Below are 19,121 nucleotides of genomic sequence, written 5' to 3'. Positions count from 1 at the left end.
GCTAGCTTATGGCAGGCAGGGCCTGGTTTGACAGTGGGAGACAGAAAGCAAATGTGGGCAAGTTGTGCTAGACATTACACAAATACTTACCTAACAGCCACCCATGAGGCATTTGTCCGGTTTGAAAAGTATCATAAAGCCTGGACTGCCTTAAGATGTAAGCATCAAGCACACACCACTTGTATATTCAGGGAGTGGTAGCTCTTCCTGTTCCGGAAAATATGCTCCCTGTCTTGGGGGGGGGGGTTTAATGCCACATGGGTGCAATCAATGGCACCCAACACATTATGGATGCCACTCACGCCATAAAACTGCCTTTTCACGGTGTTCCACTTATTTCAATTTGGGGAAATGAGATGTAATTCCCAGACACCGAGTGGATGCGATCCAGGACCTGGCCTAGGCACCGTGAAAAAGTGGCCTGTGACACCCCCCTAGACCCCTCCAATCCTCTGGAAACTTCCTATGCTCAAAAAATGCAGGGAGCACAGAAGTTTAATCTTGCCAGGAACAGTGTGGCTTCTGCATGTCAGTGGCTGCAGGTAAGGCTCCAGTACCTCATACAGGCTGTATATTGCAGGTTTATTTAGCTCAGTTAAGCCCTCTAGAGTGGATCTTTCCCTAAAAAGTCGAGGTCGTATCACTCTAGGACGTTCACAGACTTGCTGGTCCTCCAGCAAAAATCGCATTGCAAACTCTTCTTTCATCTTGTCTTCACAAATGCTCAGAAATCACAATGTGCTATGACTAACGCCTCCCCCATTTAGGTGTTAATATTCGCACAGATTATCACGTTATTTAGTGCGTTTAACGCTTCATGTGCTTTTGTGAATCATGCGTTAGTATTCTTTCCATTCGCTGAATGCAATGCGTTAAAAAAAATGCATTCTGGTAGTGCGCTAATTAACACGTGATATGCGTTTTAACGCATGCAAAATGACTTTCATGAATCAGTACTTATTTATCGCGTGCTTTTTAACGCAAAAAAAGCATGCGATAAGCATTATCGCCCTTTAATGAATCGGCCCCATAGTGCAGTATGTTTTTAAGTAGCCATATAGAAAGCTTTTCTGAGTTTTTCTTGAAAATGTTTCACCAGTCATCCGAGTGGCTTCTTCAGTTCAAATGACTGGTAGGGAATTCCCCGGTATATAAACTCTTGATGGTAGTAGAGTCACAGACATCCAATCACAATGGTTCCATTGAACTTGTTCAGTTAGGTGTTAGCTGAAACTGACAGGTGTAAGAAGGTATGATCCAATCACAATGGTACCAAGATTCTCATTGATGAAGGTGTTAATCCTTCAAAGTACATGACTGGAAGTGTGAACTGTTGTGAAACTGCCGGGGTAAGGATGTCAACGCGCCATTGTATGTTGGTGACAAGCGGTGTCTCAGGCCCCCTCCTCTGTTCAGGGATGGTTTTTCCAAGCTGGCATAAATGGCCTCTTTCACACCTCTTTCGAACCATCTGTCCTCTCGGTCCAAAATATGCACGTTACTGTCCTCAAAAGAGTGACCTTTTTCTTTGAGGTGTAGATAGACTGCTGAGTCTTGTCCTGAGGAGTTCGCCCGCCTATGTTGGGCCATTCTCTTACAGAGAGGTTGTTTTGTCTCCCTCTCTGTAAGAGAATGGCCCAGCATAGGGGGGAATTGTGGAATAAACAGACGTATCAGAATGAAGCTCAACACGTTTCACATGACTGTCTAGTATTTACAAAGCTCAATACTTACCGTTTCTCCACATCACTTCCACATCCAAAAGGCGGAAATGATGTCAGTGTGTGCGCATGATGTAAAATCAGTATTTGTAGGTGTGCTGGCAGAACTAAGGGCGCATGCGCACATTGTAAAATCAGTAATTGTGGGTATGCTGACAGAACTAAGGGTGGAAGTGGTACTTAATGCACACTAGAATACTATACAACTACCAGAATTGGGGCAAACTGAAATTGCTTATAGGTTTGAATGCTATGTGACTAACAATATTGGGGCAAGATAAAATCATCTGCACATATGAAAATGATAACAGTGCATGTGCACTGACCAATAGACTTCAAATGCTTTGACAAAATCCAAATAGATTATATCTACTGTATCCCCACTGTCCAGCTTCTTACTTACCTCATCATAAAAAGCAATTAAATTGGTCTGACATTATTATTATTAACATTTATTTATAAAGCGCCAACATATTCCGCAGCGCTGTATGACCTGTCCTTCATAAAGCCATGCTGATTACTGCTCATAATGCCATTCTCCACTACATAATTTTGTATGTGATTCCTTAACAAGCCTTCAAATAACTTGCCCACCACGGATGTCAAACTTACAGGCCTATAATTGCCAGGCTGAGATGTTACTTTTTAAATATAGAAATGACATTCGCCTTCTTCCAATCCCTAGGTACCATACCTGATGAAAGTGAGTCTGAGAATATCAGAAACAAGGGCCACTGTAATTCTGACCCTAGCTCTCTCAGTACCCGAGGGTGATTCTTAACACTTCTACTTTTTCTTATTAATGGAACAAATTGAGAACAGTAATGATTTAATATTTTAAATGACAACCATTTCTGCTCTGTGTTTTTATCAGAAAACATAATGCCCCAATCTATGCCCTGAAGCACTGCCCTTAACGAGCTAAAATTTGCTTTTCTAAAATTCAGTGTCTTTGTTGCCCCAGTGTAAATTTTTTTTTCCGCACCAAACATCAAATGAAATAACATTATGGTCACTATTACCCAGGGGATCAACCATTTTCACATTTGCTATACGTTCCGGGTCATTAGAGATCACTAGATCCAGTATAGCATGGTTCCTGGTTGGCTCCTCAACAACCTGTGACATAAAGTTTGTCATGCAGCAAGTTTATAAACTTGTTCCCATTTACTGTCCTGGTAGTACTATAGCTCCAGTCAATATCAGGATAATTAAAATCCCCCATTATTATCACTTGCCCCAAACTAGCAGCCTTTTCTATTTGCAACAGGAGCTGAGCCTCCTCCTCCTCACTTACATTAGGGGGTCTATAGCATACCCCTACAATTAATTTGGTAAATTCTTTACTATCTGTGAGAAGCTCAACCCATAAGGATTCAGCTCCCTCTGTTACCCCCATCACTTCCTCTTTAATATTTGCTTTTAGTTACTGCTTAACAAACAGACACACTCCTCCTCCTTTGCTATTGCCCCTGTCCCTCCGAAAGAATGTATAACCCTCAATATTAACTGCAAATAAATAAATCAGAACTCATTTTTTTTTTATATTTAAAATGCCGCTAAATCGAAATCAACCCGGTCCCATACTTTAGAGGGTGCTAACATATTGTTTTGCATTTTCTACGCTAACCTGTGGCGAACCTGTGGATTCATTTTGATTAGTTCTATTCATATTAAAAGCAGCTTAATTGTATTTAGTATACAAATTAAACTTTAAAGGAGTCTTTTTATGTGTGGGCCTCTGCCCACACATAAAGCACTGCCCTTAACGAGCTAAAATTTGCTTTTCTAAAATTCAGTGTCTTTGTTGCCCCAGTGTAAATTTTTTTTTCCGCACCAAACATCAAATGAAATAACATTATGGTCACTATTACCCAGGGGATCAACCATTTTCACATTTGCTATACGTTCCGGGTCATTAGAGATCACTAGATCCAGTATAGCATGGTTCCTGGTTGGCTCCTCAACAACCTGTGACATAAAGTTGTCATGCAGCAAGTTTATAAACTTGTTCCCATTTACTGTCCTGGTAGTACTATAGCTCCAGTCAATATCAGGATAATTAAAATCCCCCATTATTATCACTTGCCCCAAACTAGCAGCCTTTTCTATTTGCAACAGGAGCTGAGCCTCCTCCTCCTCACTTACATTAGGGGGTCTATAGCATACCCCTACAATTAATTTGGTAAATTCTTTACTATCTGTGAGAAGCTCAACCCATAAGGATTCAGCTCCCTCTGTTACCCCCATCACTTCCTCTTTAATATTTGCTTTTAGTTACTGCTTAACAAACAGACACACTCGTCCTCCTTTGCTATTGCCCCTGTCCCTCCGAAAGAATGTATAACCCTCAATATACTTTAGAGGGTGCTAACATATTGTTTTGCATTTTCTACGCTAACCTGTGGCGAACCTGTGGATTCATTTTGATTAGTTCTATTCATATTAAAAGCAGCTTAATTGTATTTAGTATACAAATTAAACTTTAAAGGAGTCTTTTTATGTGTGGGCCTCTTATTTAGCAAACATGCCCTATCTGTTTTCAGGGCTGATTCTTTAGCCTGACACCCATGTGTACTTGTAGCCCTTCTCAAAAAACCTATTTTTTCAAAATGGAACATTCCCTCATAAAGTCATCTTGCTTAGAACAATTTCTTTTAGCCCTCTGAAACTGTCCCTTAGGGATGTTCTTAATACACTCACTATGATGGCTACTGGATGCATGTAGTAAACTATTATGGTCTGTTGCTTTACAGAATAACTTAGTTTCTATTTTAGTGCCCTCACTCATTAAGGTTATATCTAAGTAGTTCATCATTTGTTCATTAACTTCTGCAGTAAAATGAAGGTTATATGTGTTTGTGTTAATATGTACCATAATTTCATTTATTGATTCTCTCGAACCATCCCATATAAAAAGATGCTCGTCTATAAAACGAGTGTACAAGATAATGTGTTCCCGAAAAGCGCACAAACCCTCATCATCCCACACCGCCATATAGAAGTTAGTGTACGAAGGGGCAAACTTACTACCCATGGAGGTACCATGCTTTTGTAGAAAGAAAGCCCTATCAGCTTTCTAAATGGCTATTTAAAAAGGCACTGCACTATATCTTTCATATATACTTTCACTTTTATGCACTAACACTGGGCTCCACTTCCTGTGCACTGGAAGTTGTTTCACAAACGACTAGGCAAACCTTAGGTCTACTCCCCAGTGCGTGCCTCCTACAAGAAAAATTGCAATGCACACTAGGCGACATTGTCCAAAACCTTACCTAACCAACAGAGAGTGAGAGAAAGAGACAGAGATTCCTGGTGCCGCCCAATACCCTGTGTAACATGCAGGTATGTGAAAACAGTGTCCCATCACCAGATTAATCCAGGTGCACACTGTGTGGAACTGAAACAAGATAAATCTACCCCAGGCTGCCAACAACAATGGGGTATTTGGATTGCAGGACTCCTATAAGAGGAGACACAATGCCAAGCCCTTCCAGTGAGAGAGGTTAAACTCCCTAGGTGATAAGTCCCATCCTGAGACCTAGCAAGCAATAAAAGAAAAATATATTAGAGCCAAAAGATCTCCCAAAAGACACTTATCCTATCAGATAGTCAGAATAGATAAAAAGACATGAGCAAAAGGGAGGAGAGTGTGTGTAATTGGGTAATTGAAGTTTGCAATTGGAGGTGATTTTTTTGGGAACCTGTCCTATCAGCACGGGGGTTGGGAAATCTCTCTTAGGGGCAGTTTTATCAAATTTTCACCCACATTCTTTTCATTCCCATGGGATTTTTAGAAGTGTATTTAGCAAATGGTGAACTTTCACCCATTGATAAGTACACTTCTAAAAATCCCATAGAAATAAACTGAATGTGGGTGAGTTTTTATGTATTAAGCTCTAAACTCACATTTTGATAAATCTGCCCCTTAGTATGATAGCTGTTATAGTGACCAGGGAAAAGAGAATATATGCTGGGTCCCTGGGAATATCAACTTCTCAACCTCTAGAATTTGGTTATTGTGCAGACCTCATCTCAGAAAGGCAGCAGAGTGGCACAAGACCAGAAAATGCAATTTTACATTAGTTTATAATGAAGGGGTCATTAAAATAATATATCAAACATGGGTTATAGAGTCTCCTACACTTTGATAGTAGTTAGCTATCTGTGCATATTTGATGTGGTCAATTTGCATAAATTAGTTGTAATTTGAGTGTTCTATTATCCAAGTAATTAAAAATTGGAGATTTTCCTCCATGAGCCAGTGTTTCAGATCAGTAGGTTTCATTCCTGGAGGAAAGGCTGGGTTGTTGATTAATGGTATCAAAGGAAAAGAATGATTAGTAAGGGAGCACTAAGTTCCATATTATATTTATTTATATTTATAAGTATTTATAAGAAGTGGGTGCTCTTAAAATGTCAAGTCCTTCTATAATTTTAATCTATCCATGGGAGGTGTATAAGTATGAATAGGGGGATTTTTGTTCAAGATCTACCCATAATTTTGTATCAATATGGTTATGGCAAATTGATAATCCTATTAGTAGCGTGAGTCTATTAGTGATACTAAGAAGCATATTCTTTGTGCATGCAAAGTTATGTCACCTGAAGGGATCCAGTGAGTGCCTTTTGGCGCATGCAAAGTTATATAACCTAAAGGGATGTCACGGCGCAACACGCATGACATCGTTAGTCAATCCCCTACCCCCCACCTCTGCTGCTGAATTTGAGGTTGCTGAGTTTTACACATGCAACAATATTTTCTAAATGCATTAAAGTCATTTGGCAGTTTTTCTAGTGATGAGCGAATTGTTTCGCCAGGCATAGACTTGCAGCGAATTTCGCCTTTGACGGTTTGTTTCGCTCATCACTAAGTTTTTCTCTTTTCACGACTTATTAGCCTAAAACATTTTTTAAGAGCAACAAATTTTTTTCACGTGTAACAATTTTTCTTATGCGCACAACTTTCTTCTCCCTGCAAAGTTTTGCATAAAAATTTTGCAGATGGCAAAATGCGGAATTTCACTAATTTTAAACAATACTACTTCACCATAAGTAGAGCACACAGATACACTTATTGCTGAATATGTGTATGGAAGTGGTTTTAGGACTTGTGTGCCATACTCATCGAAGATTCACACTGATCATGAAGACTGACTAATACCACAACATTTTAGATCTGCTGTATCTCTGCACTCCAAAAACTATTTGTTCTATGATTGATAATACTTTCAGATGCATTGATGCTGCTGTTGGGAGCCCTCATGCAGCTGCCTTCTGTGTCCTTTAGCTTGTCTGAAGGTTATACATGCTCACAAATACATACAAAACACGTTTTTTTTACTTTTACTAGATTTTATTTTTTTACCATTACCTTTTTATTGTAATACTGTTTATTGCACAGTGTGATCGTGTATTTTAACCACTGGTTAATTGCTTTTTTAAGTTATGTGAGTAGTTTTATTGCATTTTTACTTTTGCTTTGTTGACTACTTGGATTTGTTCATATAACTTTAGAAAATCCAGCTGTAGAAGGGCTGCACTGATTACAATTAAATGTAAATGCAATCAGTGCAGTCTTGCAACATGCATTTATTAGACGTGTCCCTGAATTTTAAAGTGATCTGGTCACCCTATTATAGATGGCTTGGGTGCTTATAGGGGTTTATGGATTTTAGGTCATAAAGATTAAGCAATTGGTGAAGAGCCTAATTGAGGCCTTCTACTAATTATTGCCTTGAGATTCCCCCACTGGTTACAGACCCTACAGTAAAGGTAGGTACCACTAATTTTTACATCATAGAATTCTATTTATTTATTTCTTACTGATAAAGGATATGGTCCACTATCTAAATACCAAGCTATTATTTCAACAATCCCTTATGTGAGTACACACAAACTCAGGCATTATACCAGTGTAAATGGGATGAAAAAAATGTTGAGGATCACTTTAAAAATTGTTCTACTCGCAGCCATAAGCTTAGCATCATAGGGCCTAGCATCCTTGTTTTTAGTCACAAAGCCCAGGTTATAGAAGTATAATGTATATATATACATTTTATTATTACTACTGGGATGACTTTTCCCATGTAATATCAGCATGCCATATCCGTAATGACAGGATTCCTAAATTGAGGGTCCTGTTCTTTCATTATAACTGTGATGTGGCAATTGACGCAGGGCACTGTGGGAATGCAGCTACCGCTATCTTAAAAAAAATAACCCTTCAAAGATCCAAAAGAAATATATGTATATATAACATCATATAAAACTACACTCACAGGTGAAATGGAAATTTATTGAATCAACCTTTCAGTTTCAACAGAGACCTTTCTCAAGGTTACAGGGAAGGAACAGAAGCAGACATAAATAACCCCCTAATAACTGGTAGTAGAAAACAGCACCAGCCCGGGGTACCTGTAGCGATGCGCTTCCTGCTTTGTTTTGCAATGACTAAACGACAGGCGCATGCGCAGAAGAGTGAAAAGCCGACTTCTCTGTTTTTCACTCTACTGCGCACGCGAGCGAGCGAAGAAGGAAGGAGGAAGCACTGCAGCTACCCCGGGCTGATGCTGTTCTCTCCTAACAGGGGCAGGGGTAGAAGGTAAGCGATTTAAGTCTCTTGGGGGTGCTTACCATTTTGGCACCCCCAAGTGCCACTCCATTAAAGTGGATCAATGTGATTGTTTAAAGTATACCATAAAACTATACCATAGCTACTAGCATGGCACTGCATTCTTGTTTTACATTCCTGGGAGGTTTACTCATGAATTATGTGTTACGCATAACTTAGATGTGTAAAGGGATGTTTAGTATGCTTATCTTTGCCACCCACCCCCCCACTCTTATTCTGCCTGCTTCCCTTGAAAATGTCCAATGCTTCTGAAAGCTGCTACCTGTTGGTTACCTCGTGCTGTTACTGTAATTGCATTCTCTAGGAAACTGTGGCTTAGCAATAGGAAGGATCTTTTATAATCTATTCCAGAAAGCATGAATAGAAAATTGTGTTTGATCAGTTTGCTATAAGTTAACATCATATTCCCTGCACTTAAAGACATTACTATTATTTTTTGTTTATATTTTAATCATAGTGTCTTCAATTAAATGAAAATGTATTATTGAGAGCATTTTTTCTCTGGCTTCAGATTACATTACATTACATTAACATTTATTTATAAAGCGCCAACATATTCCACAGCGCTGTACAATAAGTGGGTTACATACATTGGACATACAGAGTAACATATAAAGCAATCAGTTACCGATACAAGAGGTGAAGAGGGCCCTACCCAAAAGAGCTTACAATCTACAAGGAGAAGATTGGGGGCTCAATTATTAAGGAGGTACAGAAAGCTTAGTGGCCTAATCATACATAAGAAACTGAGAATTCTACATAAAAGGCTGCTTACTGTAACCACCAGCTACTGGTTCCAGCTATGTCTTGATTTTTTTCCCCCAACATTTTTGATTTTTATTTTCTAAATTGATGCAATGAGATACACATGCCTTGTACTTAAAGGAGAAGGAAAGGCAAAGTCACTTGGGGGTGCCAAAATGTTAGGCACCCCCAAGTGACTTTAATCGGCTACCTTGTACCCTGGGCTGGTGCCCCTGCTAGGAGAGAACAGCACCAGCCCGGGGTAGCTGCAGCACTTCCTGGTTTGCTGTGCGCGCATGCGCAGTAGAGTGAAGAAGCCGAACTTTAACAGAGAAGTCGGCTTTTCACTCTAATGTGCATGCGCCTGTCCCGGCAGAACGAAGCAGGAAGGAGGAAGCGCTTGCTACAGGTACCCTGGGCTGGTGCTGTTTTCTCCTAACAGGGGCACCAGCCTGGAGTACAAGGTAAGCGATTAAATTCAGTTGGGGGCGCCTAACATTTTGGCACCCCCAAGTGACTTAGCCTTTCCTTGTCCTTTAAGTGCCAATTCATTGCACATCTTTGCCCCATGTTATATCATGTAAAATTTAAAATAGATAGCGCTACTGATACAAATTATTGGGCAAATATTCTGCCCCTTTTAAAGCCCATGTACTTAGGGATCCACTTTAAAAAAAATAACATTACATAAGGCAAAGTGAGTAAAATAAATATTAAATTTAACTGGTAAAAAGAAAGTGTAACACAACCCAGTTAATGTAGCATCACACTTCCAGTGGTTTAAAACAAATGAAAGTAATAGGAGAGCAGATCTTGCTTTTGACGGCTTATACTCCGAAGGCCGAGAAGATACAAGGAAAATTGGTTGATTCTGTCTGTTTAAAGGAAGCATATACACATTTATTCTATTAGGGTAACTGAATAGTTTATATCAATGCAAATGTTTTTCTTCATAATACAAAAATTGTAACCTGGTAACCTGTAACTTTTTCAGTTTGTTAAGCACATGTCAAACTGTACTCATAGGAAAGGGTTACACAGATCAATAAGCAACTACCTTCATGGTAAAATGGCCATTTGATTTCATTATAGCTGAATTCATACTCTGAAATCTAAGAGGAGCTGTGATATAACTCAAATCAGTCCCCCATAAGATTGGATAGGTGTTCTTGAAACTTCTGATGAGAACACATTAAAGACAAAACCCAAATCAACAAATCTGCCAGCCAGCCATCAGAGCTTTGAAGAAAGTATTTCAATCACTTTATGATGTCTTCATGTCAGTTTGCCAGATGGCTCAGCTCTTTCTAAGGTCCCTTTACCAATGGGGGTTACACGGAGATGCTGAAGCTTCAAAGCTGCTTTTAATCTTCAGGAACTTCATAAGAACTGAGAAAATGCCTGGCTCCCTGAAGACTTTCCTACAAAAGAGCCCACGCAGGTCTTGTAATGAAAGTCAGATAAAGGAATAAGGAACAGAATGTAAGGAAAGAGGGGAGGAGGGGAAAGGCCAGCGGCTCTTAATTTTACATTTTTTTATTTTCCTTTCCTGTTTTTTATTAAGGGATATTGTCATGGGGAAACAAGTTGTTTTATGCATCAGTTAATAGCACACCCCAAGCAGAATCCTGTATTAAAATCTATTTTTTAAAAGAACAAATACATGTTGTATATTTTTAATTAAAATATTTGACTTAAGGGAAGACATTTTATTACTTTCCCAAGGCTCCTCAGCTTTGTTAATTCTGCTCTGATAAGGTTCTGTCTCTCTTTACTGCTGCACTGCAAGTTGCAGTTAAATCCCACCCTCTCCCCATCGAGGATCTGTTTTCATGCAAACACAAGCAAATCTGGTCAAATTATCAGCAAAACGATGAGCAGGTAGCAAGACACCTCTCCTAATGGATAGTATACTGAACTGATAGCACGTCCATGTTTTTAAGCTGCTACCAATACTTTGATTTGGGCTAACAGCATGTTCTGGTGAAGAAGTAACCTCATATTTTAATGGAGAAATTGCCACAATTGCTGATGCTGCTTCCCATTCACTTTAAAGGAGAACTAAAGCCTAACTAAAGAATTAGGGCAGAAATGTTGTACATTATGTTTTGGGTTTCTGTACCAGCCCAAGGCGACCACAGCACTTTAGCAGGGAAAATTTGCGTCTCCAAAAATGCCTCAGTAGCTCCCCATCTTCTTTTCTGCTGCTTCTCTACACATGCTCTGTGCTGCTGTCAGTTACTGAGCTTAGGGATAGATTATAAATGTAACAGTAAAAATCTTTTCTATGTATGTATTTTTTGGCTTAATAAAGGAAAGTGTCGGTATTTGCAATTTAGAGTCCTGTTGTTTGTTTACAGAGACTGAGCAACCCCACGTATAAACTTGGCTCTGCATTGATTTCATTATGATAAGTTTGGATATCTTGTATGTGACAGTCAGTGTGAACTCACGCATACATTCATGGAGAACCAGACAGACGCACTGAAGTTTGATCTTGATACAGCATGAAAATTCACTTTTTCACAAGAGTTGTATACTGTTTACTGATTCAGCTACCTCGCTACGCTTAGGTAAATTGCCTAAAGATATATTTTACACAACTTAACAAATCTTAAAAAGTGGGAGGATGATTTGTATTTGCACAGATTGTATTTATCCGAGTCTTACCGGCAACAAAGGAACAAGATTACAGAGGTTGGAGAGTATATGGCTTGCTAATTGTTAGTGGTGGTAGGGCCAGGAAAACTGAATACAGATAAGAAAGGGGATGCAATTTGTCCACGACTGACTGTTCTGGAGATTCTAATTGTTCTCATAGTTAGAGTGCTAAAATAAATACATCATATTTCTCAAATGCATTTTTAGGAGCTGCAAGAGGAAAAGGAAACACAATAGACAGGGGTTTAACTTGCAGGGGAAGAACACCCAAAAAAACAAGAAAGTGATATTACATGATTCCTCTCTTACATGGAAAACAGCCTAGTAGTGACCTTAGATCTAACTGTCCATTGCTTAATGTAAATATCTGGGAAAAGTAGTAATCTCCGCTACATGCTAGCTAATGCATAGAGCTTGTCAGGGAAATTAGGAGAACCAGTGTTATAAGGCAAAAGTTACACTATTACTGGATCCCCTTGCTTGAGACCCGAAACAAAGTAGCAAGTCTGACTCCTTGTCAGCAGGATACCTGCTCAGCTGATTTGGAAACAATTGTAACAACACACACAGCTCGGCTCCTGGGTGCAGCTGCTGGCTTACAAACAGAATAACAAGTCTGTAACTCGTTGGCAGCACAAAGCTGCTAGGCAAACGTTTTGAAACCATTGTGACTACTCACAGCTCAGCTCCCAGGTAATGCTGAAAGTTTGCAAAGGTACTAGCTATGTGAGAGATTTGATTGAACTGGCAAAGGGGAGTGCACGCAGGGGGTTTAAGAAACCTATGCCTGACTCTGATAGGCTGAGTGGCTAGAGTTAACTCATTCCTCACCAGCCAGCCAACAAATCACCCTGCAATCCTAACAACCAGAGTCTATTGCATGTACTGACAATTATGATATAATTGGTATCACTGAGACCTGGTGGGATGAAACATGCAACTGGGCTGTGAATTTAAATGGTTACACCCTTTTTAGAAGGGACAGAGGGATTAAAAAGGGTGGAGGGTTTTATCTTTATGTAAAGCCAGATGAAAGCCATGTGCTAAAGTAATTACCAGAGACAGCAACGGGGAGGGTGTGGAATCCCTTTAGGTAAAGTTCTCAGCAGGGCTAAGGGCTCTGGCACACGGGGAAATTAGTCGCGAGCGACTAATCTCCCCATGTGCCAGAGCCCTAAAGGTTACAAATTATCATTGGTGTATGCTATAAACTACCCCGTATAAGTGAGAAGGATGAGGCCCAGATTCTATTGCAAATAGAGGAGGTCTCTTTACAATGGGGGACTTTAATCATAAACACATTGACTGGAATAATGGGGTGGCCAAGTCAGAAAAGGCTAGTAGCTTTGTAAATATGCTTAATGACAGCTTTTTATTTCAGGTAGTTCAGGAACCTACTAGGAACGATTCCCTTTTGGACCTGGTGATATCTAATAACACTGAACTTATCTTTAACATTTGTGTGGGTGAGCATTTAGGGAATAGTGATCATACCATGGTCTCCTTTGAGATAATGTTGCAAAGACAGCTCTATAACGGATTAATTAAAGCACTAAATTTTAGACGTGCACATTTTGCCAGTATAGGGCATCTCTGCAGTGTATCAACTGGGAGAGGCTTTCACAGGGTTAAACACAGAAGGAAAATTGAATACATTTAAAATGTTGCTTAACAAGTATACAGATCAGTAAAGCCAAACCTTTATGGTTGGATAAAAGTGTTAGTGTCGAGGTTAGTAAGGAAAAAAACATGCTTTTAAAGCGTTCAAGTTAGCTGGGGCAGCTGAAAATTTTATCAAGTACAAGGAAGCAAATTAAGCATGCAAAAAAAAGAGTTGGAAATGGGTATTGCAGCAAGGAGTAAAAGGAATTATTTTTTAAATATATAAATAGTAAAAAAAAAAAATGAAGCAAGAAGGGGTGGGACCCTTATCACAGGGGGGGTCAGTTGGCTGATGAGAACAGGGAAAAAGTAGAAATTCTGAATGCTTATTTTTCATCGGTCTACACACCTAAGGAGCCAGTTAATCAAGGCCTCCATTTTAATAGACCCAATTCTAGCAATATAACTACTATTGCATGGGTCACTCAGGAGGAAATTCAAAAGAGACTTAAACACATAAAGGTAAACAAACGTCCAGGACCGGATGATATTCATCATTCATTCTATACAGGATGCTACCACTTTGCAGAGCAATTTGACAAAATTGGAAAACTGGGCAACAAAATGGAAAATGAGGTTCAATGTTGAAAAGTGCAAAGTTATGCACTTTGGTAGAAATACATACATGCAAGTTATACACTAAATGGTAGTGTTTTGGGGGATCCTTAATTGAAAAGGATCTAGGGATTTTTGTAGATAACAAGTTGTCTAATTCCAGGCAATGTCACTCAGTGGCTACTAAAGCAAATAAAGTGCTTTCTTGCATAAAAAAGGGCATTGACTCAAGGGATGAAAACATACTTTTGCCTTCTATAGGTCACTGGTAAGGCCTCATCTTGAGTATGCAGTGCAGTTTTGGGCTCCAGTCCTTAAGGATATTAATGAACCGGAGAGAGTGCACAGATGTGCAACTGGTAATGAATTAAAGATTTAAACTATGAGGTTAGACTGTCACGGTTGTGGTTGTTTTCTTCCGTTTAGAGGAAACTTTTTACATGCAGCAGACAGCGCCGCCTTAGGGGTCCCACCCCCCTCACTTCCCCCGTGTTGAGCTTTTTTGCATCAGAGAGAGGGGGCACATTGCTAGTGCAGCGAGTGCTATTGCACTCTCTGAAGTAGAAGAGCCAAAATTACAATCGGCATTTTAAGTTACCAGGAGCTTTTATCCTCCTGCTTTGTTGAGATCAATTACTTACTCTCAGATTTTGCAGGTGACGGCAATAATTCTAATATAGAGGTAGCCTATGACCAAGCTATGGATTGTTCACACCTGGAAAAGAATTGAAGAAAGCAGATAGTCTTTTTCTTGAATGGGTGTTCTCTAATTTTTTTGACTAAGAGTTTAGTTTTTACTTTGTACGATACACTAAGGTGTAAAACAGTGGGGGAGATTATTAAAAAGAATTTGCAAATTGTACAACTGGACCCTAACTTAATGTTTTTGGGTATACCACCGCCAATTTGTGTGTTTCGAAAAGGAAAATCTTTAAGGGACCTATTGATGGTTACTGAAAACAAAAAACAACATAGTTGGACTGTATATGCACTGCTCAAAAACAAAAAATTAGAGAATGTAGTCTAGTGGAGTAGATAATGGATGGTACAGTTTGCATAAACCCTCAGTCAAGGGTAGAACATGCCTATTTAAATAGTTCAAAGGCAAAAAAGACCATGAATAATTATCAAGGTAGTGTAAAGTAAAATTCAAGTAATCATTTATTAGGACAAAAAGAGAACAGCCTAATGCGTTTCGTGCCTTATAGGGCCTCTTACTCATAGGCTCAGCCCATGCCCTACAAGGCAAGAAACACATTAGGCTGCTCTCTTTTTTAGTCCTAATAAATGATTAGTGAATTTTTAAACTGAATACCTATATCTCTGGACCATGATTCCAAAAACGTAGGTTTGGTGAATGTATGTGACTGACATAGTAGTTTATGTATTTGTGAGATAGCGTGCCAAGGAGGGAGTGTTGTAGCTGTAGCACAAAGGGTTTCAAATGGGAGCAAGGGCCTGACCAGTGGAGGAACCTCCCAGGCTTTGCAAATAAAGTTTTATCTGGGCATATTTCAGATGGTAAATTTTCGAAAACAGCTTACCTGTCTGAAATTTGTGTTTATCTATGAAATCTCCATTGTTAATGAAGTGAATAAGTTGTAGGTTTTCCTCCAGTAACAAATGTGAAAAAAATTTGGCTGTTGTCCAACAGGGAAGGCTGGGTTGTTAATTAGTGGCAGGAGGGGAGATGGAAATAGTGTGGAGTTTATATTTTAAGCAACATTTATCCCAGATCGAAAGAGTATGTGTAAGTAATAGATGTATGTATTTGATTCTTCTGTGTCTCCTATCTAGCCATGGAAGGTGTCATAGCTATAGGTTTCTTGTAATTCTCTTGCAACCCACAACTTAGAATCAACGTGGTGAGACCAGTCAATGACACGTCCAAGTACCGAAGCAATATAATATAGCCTACAATCTGGCAGTGCTACTCTGCCTTATTTTTTCTTTTAATATTTTATAACTAAGCCTAGATTTTTTTTACTCTGCCGTAGTATACAATGGCTAATATTCATTTTAATTCATACGTCCAAACCATGGACTTATTTAACCAGTTATCAAGGTCTTTTTTGATATTTAACAAAAGATCTTTCAAATTAGCAGATGCCCAATTTTCATAATCTTTAGAGATTTTGACTCCTAGGTACAATAAAGTATGGGTGATGACCATTTATATGGGAAATTTTGTGATAATACCTGAATGGTCTGTGGCAGTAGAGAAATATTTAAGGCCATGGATTTAGAGAAATTGATTTTAAAATTTTATGGTGACAGTTGCCAATTGTATATCAGGTTTTAACCGGATTTGGCATAAGAGTGGTTCCAATGCTATAACAAATAATGTGGGTGACGGGGCATCCTTGACCTGTACTGTTTTGAATACCTATGTAGTTGGACAATGTAACATTAACATGTATGCAAGCAGTGGGGTTATTATATAAAGCTTGTGCCCACCTTAGGACCTAAACCAATAGAACAAAAGTATGTAAGACCAAGTTTACCCTATCAAAGGCCTCTACCTTTTCTTTATCTGAGAGTTTTGTTTTTTGACCATGCGTAAAATGTTTATCAATCTGTTAGTATTATCTTGTCCTTCCCTGCCTGGTATGAAGCCCACTTGTTCTGGATCAATTATTCTGTGTTATATAGCTTTTAGCCGATTAGAAATATTTTTTGCAAGTAGTTTAACATCTACACTTACAAGGGAAATAGGTCTGAAGCTTCCTGCTTCTTGGGAGTTTTTCCCTGGTTTAAGTAGTAGGCTGATATGGGCTTCTAGGGGAAAATGGTTCTTTGGATTTTTGTTTCATCACATTTAAAATGTTCTAGAAACAGATATAATATTTGGTGCTACAAACTGTGTGTAAAAAATATCCTGACACATGCAAGGTAAGACTGAAATACACTACAAAGCAGCAAGTAGTTATTTCACTGAAATAATCTGCCCTCTTACTACTGACCATACTAAATAGCATGCCAACCCAAAAATAAATGCACAGTGTACTGTAGCTTGTGGGGATTGGGGAAATTGTTGGTCCTTTGATGAGCAGGATGGATACCAGTTATTCTATGTCAATAGTAATAATAAGGTGTTACTGTATTATTCAGGAATCTGTCCTCTTTCGCTTTGGCAAAAAAAAGCTATGAAAATATTTTCAAAACAAGAAATATGTTGGTATGCAATAAAGTATCTTATCTGTACTTCTGTTTTAGGGGTCTCGCTGCCAAGCATTTAGGGAACAGTGATGATAACGTGTGAGATTATGCTGCAGATACAACCATATAATGCAAACTATATAATAATGGCAACATAAGGGCATATTAAGGGCAATATATTAACTGGAAAAGATATTTCAAAGGGTTAAACAAAGAAGCAAAATGATATACAGATATACTTGCAGGTATATTCCCCTTGTAAGCAATAAAAGATGAAGCAAATTAGAAAGGTTAGCATTATGGTAATGAAAAAATATGTGCATTTAAGGCACATTTAACTTTTATGAGGTACAAAAAAATACAAATAGACCAGAGGAAGAAAATAGCATTGCTGCATAAAATCCCAAATTATTTTTAAAGGGATTCTGTCATGATTTTTATGATGTACTTTTTTATTTATAAAATTATACTGTTTATGTAGCAAGTAATTCATTCAGCCATTTAAAATGTCGTTCTTAATCCAACAAATGTTATTTTTTAGTTGCAATATTGCTGTGTAGGCAGCCATCTCAGTACATTGTGCCTGATTCTGAGCTTTCAAAAAGAGCCGGTGCTACACAGTAGAACTGCTTTCAGATAACATATTGTTTCTCCTACTCCCATGTAACTGGAGAAGTCCAAAACCAGACTTGGATTTTTTACTATTGAGTGCTATTCTGATATCTACCACAGCTGCTAACTTCCTATTCTTCTGCTAATCGGCTGCTGGGAGGGGGGGCTGATATCACTTCAACTTGCAGCTCAGCAGTAGAGTGACTAAAGTTTAAAAAAACACAAGTCACATGGCTGTGGCACCCTGGGAAATGAATATGGCTACCCCCATGTGAAATTTCAAAATGAAATAAAAAAAACAAAAACAAATTTCAAAACATGTTTTCTCATGACAGTATTCCTTTAAGGATGTAAACAGTAATAAGTGAAGTAAAAAGTATTAAAGGGAGGTAAATTGGTTGATGACAGCAAGGTAAAAGCAAAGATTTTTAACTGCCAGCTAATAAACTGGTTACTGTTATACAGATTTTTTTTATAACAGTTGGATCTCTGTAACCCCCCAACCCCTCCCCTGTGACTTCATTCTAATCCCACAGCCCTATCTTTACTAGCTTCCCTATAATGTGAACAAATTACCACTTTAAAAGCTAGAGTTATAGACTTAAATCAGGTCATTACTACAGTGAGGTTGTCCAACAAATTAACAATCTCTTTGCTCACCAAACCAGATAGTATTGGGGCAGATTAGTCACTCTCATCAAAGCAAGACCATGTTGCCACAAAGTAGGGATCACAAAATTGTTACGAATATCGTTGTATGCTGTAGCCTTAGGGCTCTGGCACACGGGGGAGATTAGTCGCCCGCGATTAACTCCCTGTTCGCGGGCGACTAATCTCCCCGAGTCTCTCGCGAGTCTTTTTCGGCGATTTCCGGAAATCTCCCCGCCGCGTCTGCCATCCCGCCGGCGACTTACATGTTCGCCGGTGGGATGGCAGGGGTAGGCAACTCGGGGAGATTAGTCGCCCGCGAACAGGGAGTTAATCGCGGGCGACTAATCTCCCCCGTGTGCCAGAGCCCTTAAGGTTTGCTTTCAATGAGACCAGGGAAAAACATGGAAAACAGCCCCAGCCTATTTTTTCTCCTCATCCAAACTTTACTCTAGAGTAGACATTATGCATTTAGACAGTTATGTGACCTCCTGTTATGTCAAACCCAGACTTTTTGGTCAGACTGGCAGATAGTGAAATCACACACAAATGACTTTTACTTTGTAAAAGTTGAAGGTAAGTTGTATGAGTAAAGTATGTCTTGGGGGTTGGTTATCTAAGTTATAATAAGGATGGATTAATGAGGAACAGATTCTGTCATAAAAAATGTACTTGTTTTTATAATGTATTAGGTAGGGAGTTGACAGTGATGCCGAAACACA

This window comes from Xenopus tropicalis, chromosome 4, assembly GCF_000004195.4.
Source record: "Xenopus tropicalis strain Nigerian chromosome 4, UCB_Xtro_10.0, whole genome shotgun sequence".
NCBI lineage: Eukaryota > Metazoa > Chordata > Amphibia > Anura > Pipidae > Xenopus > Xenopus tropicalis.
The sequence above is the reverse complement of the archived record's forward strand: the minus strand, read 5'-3'. Positions refer to the sequence as shown.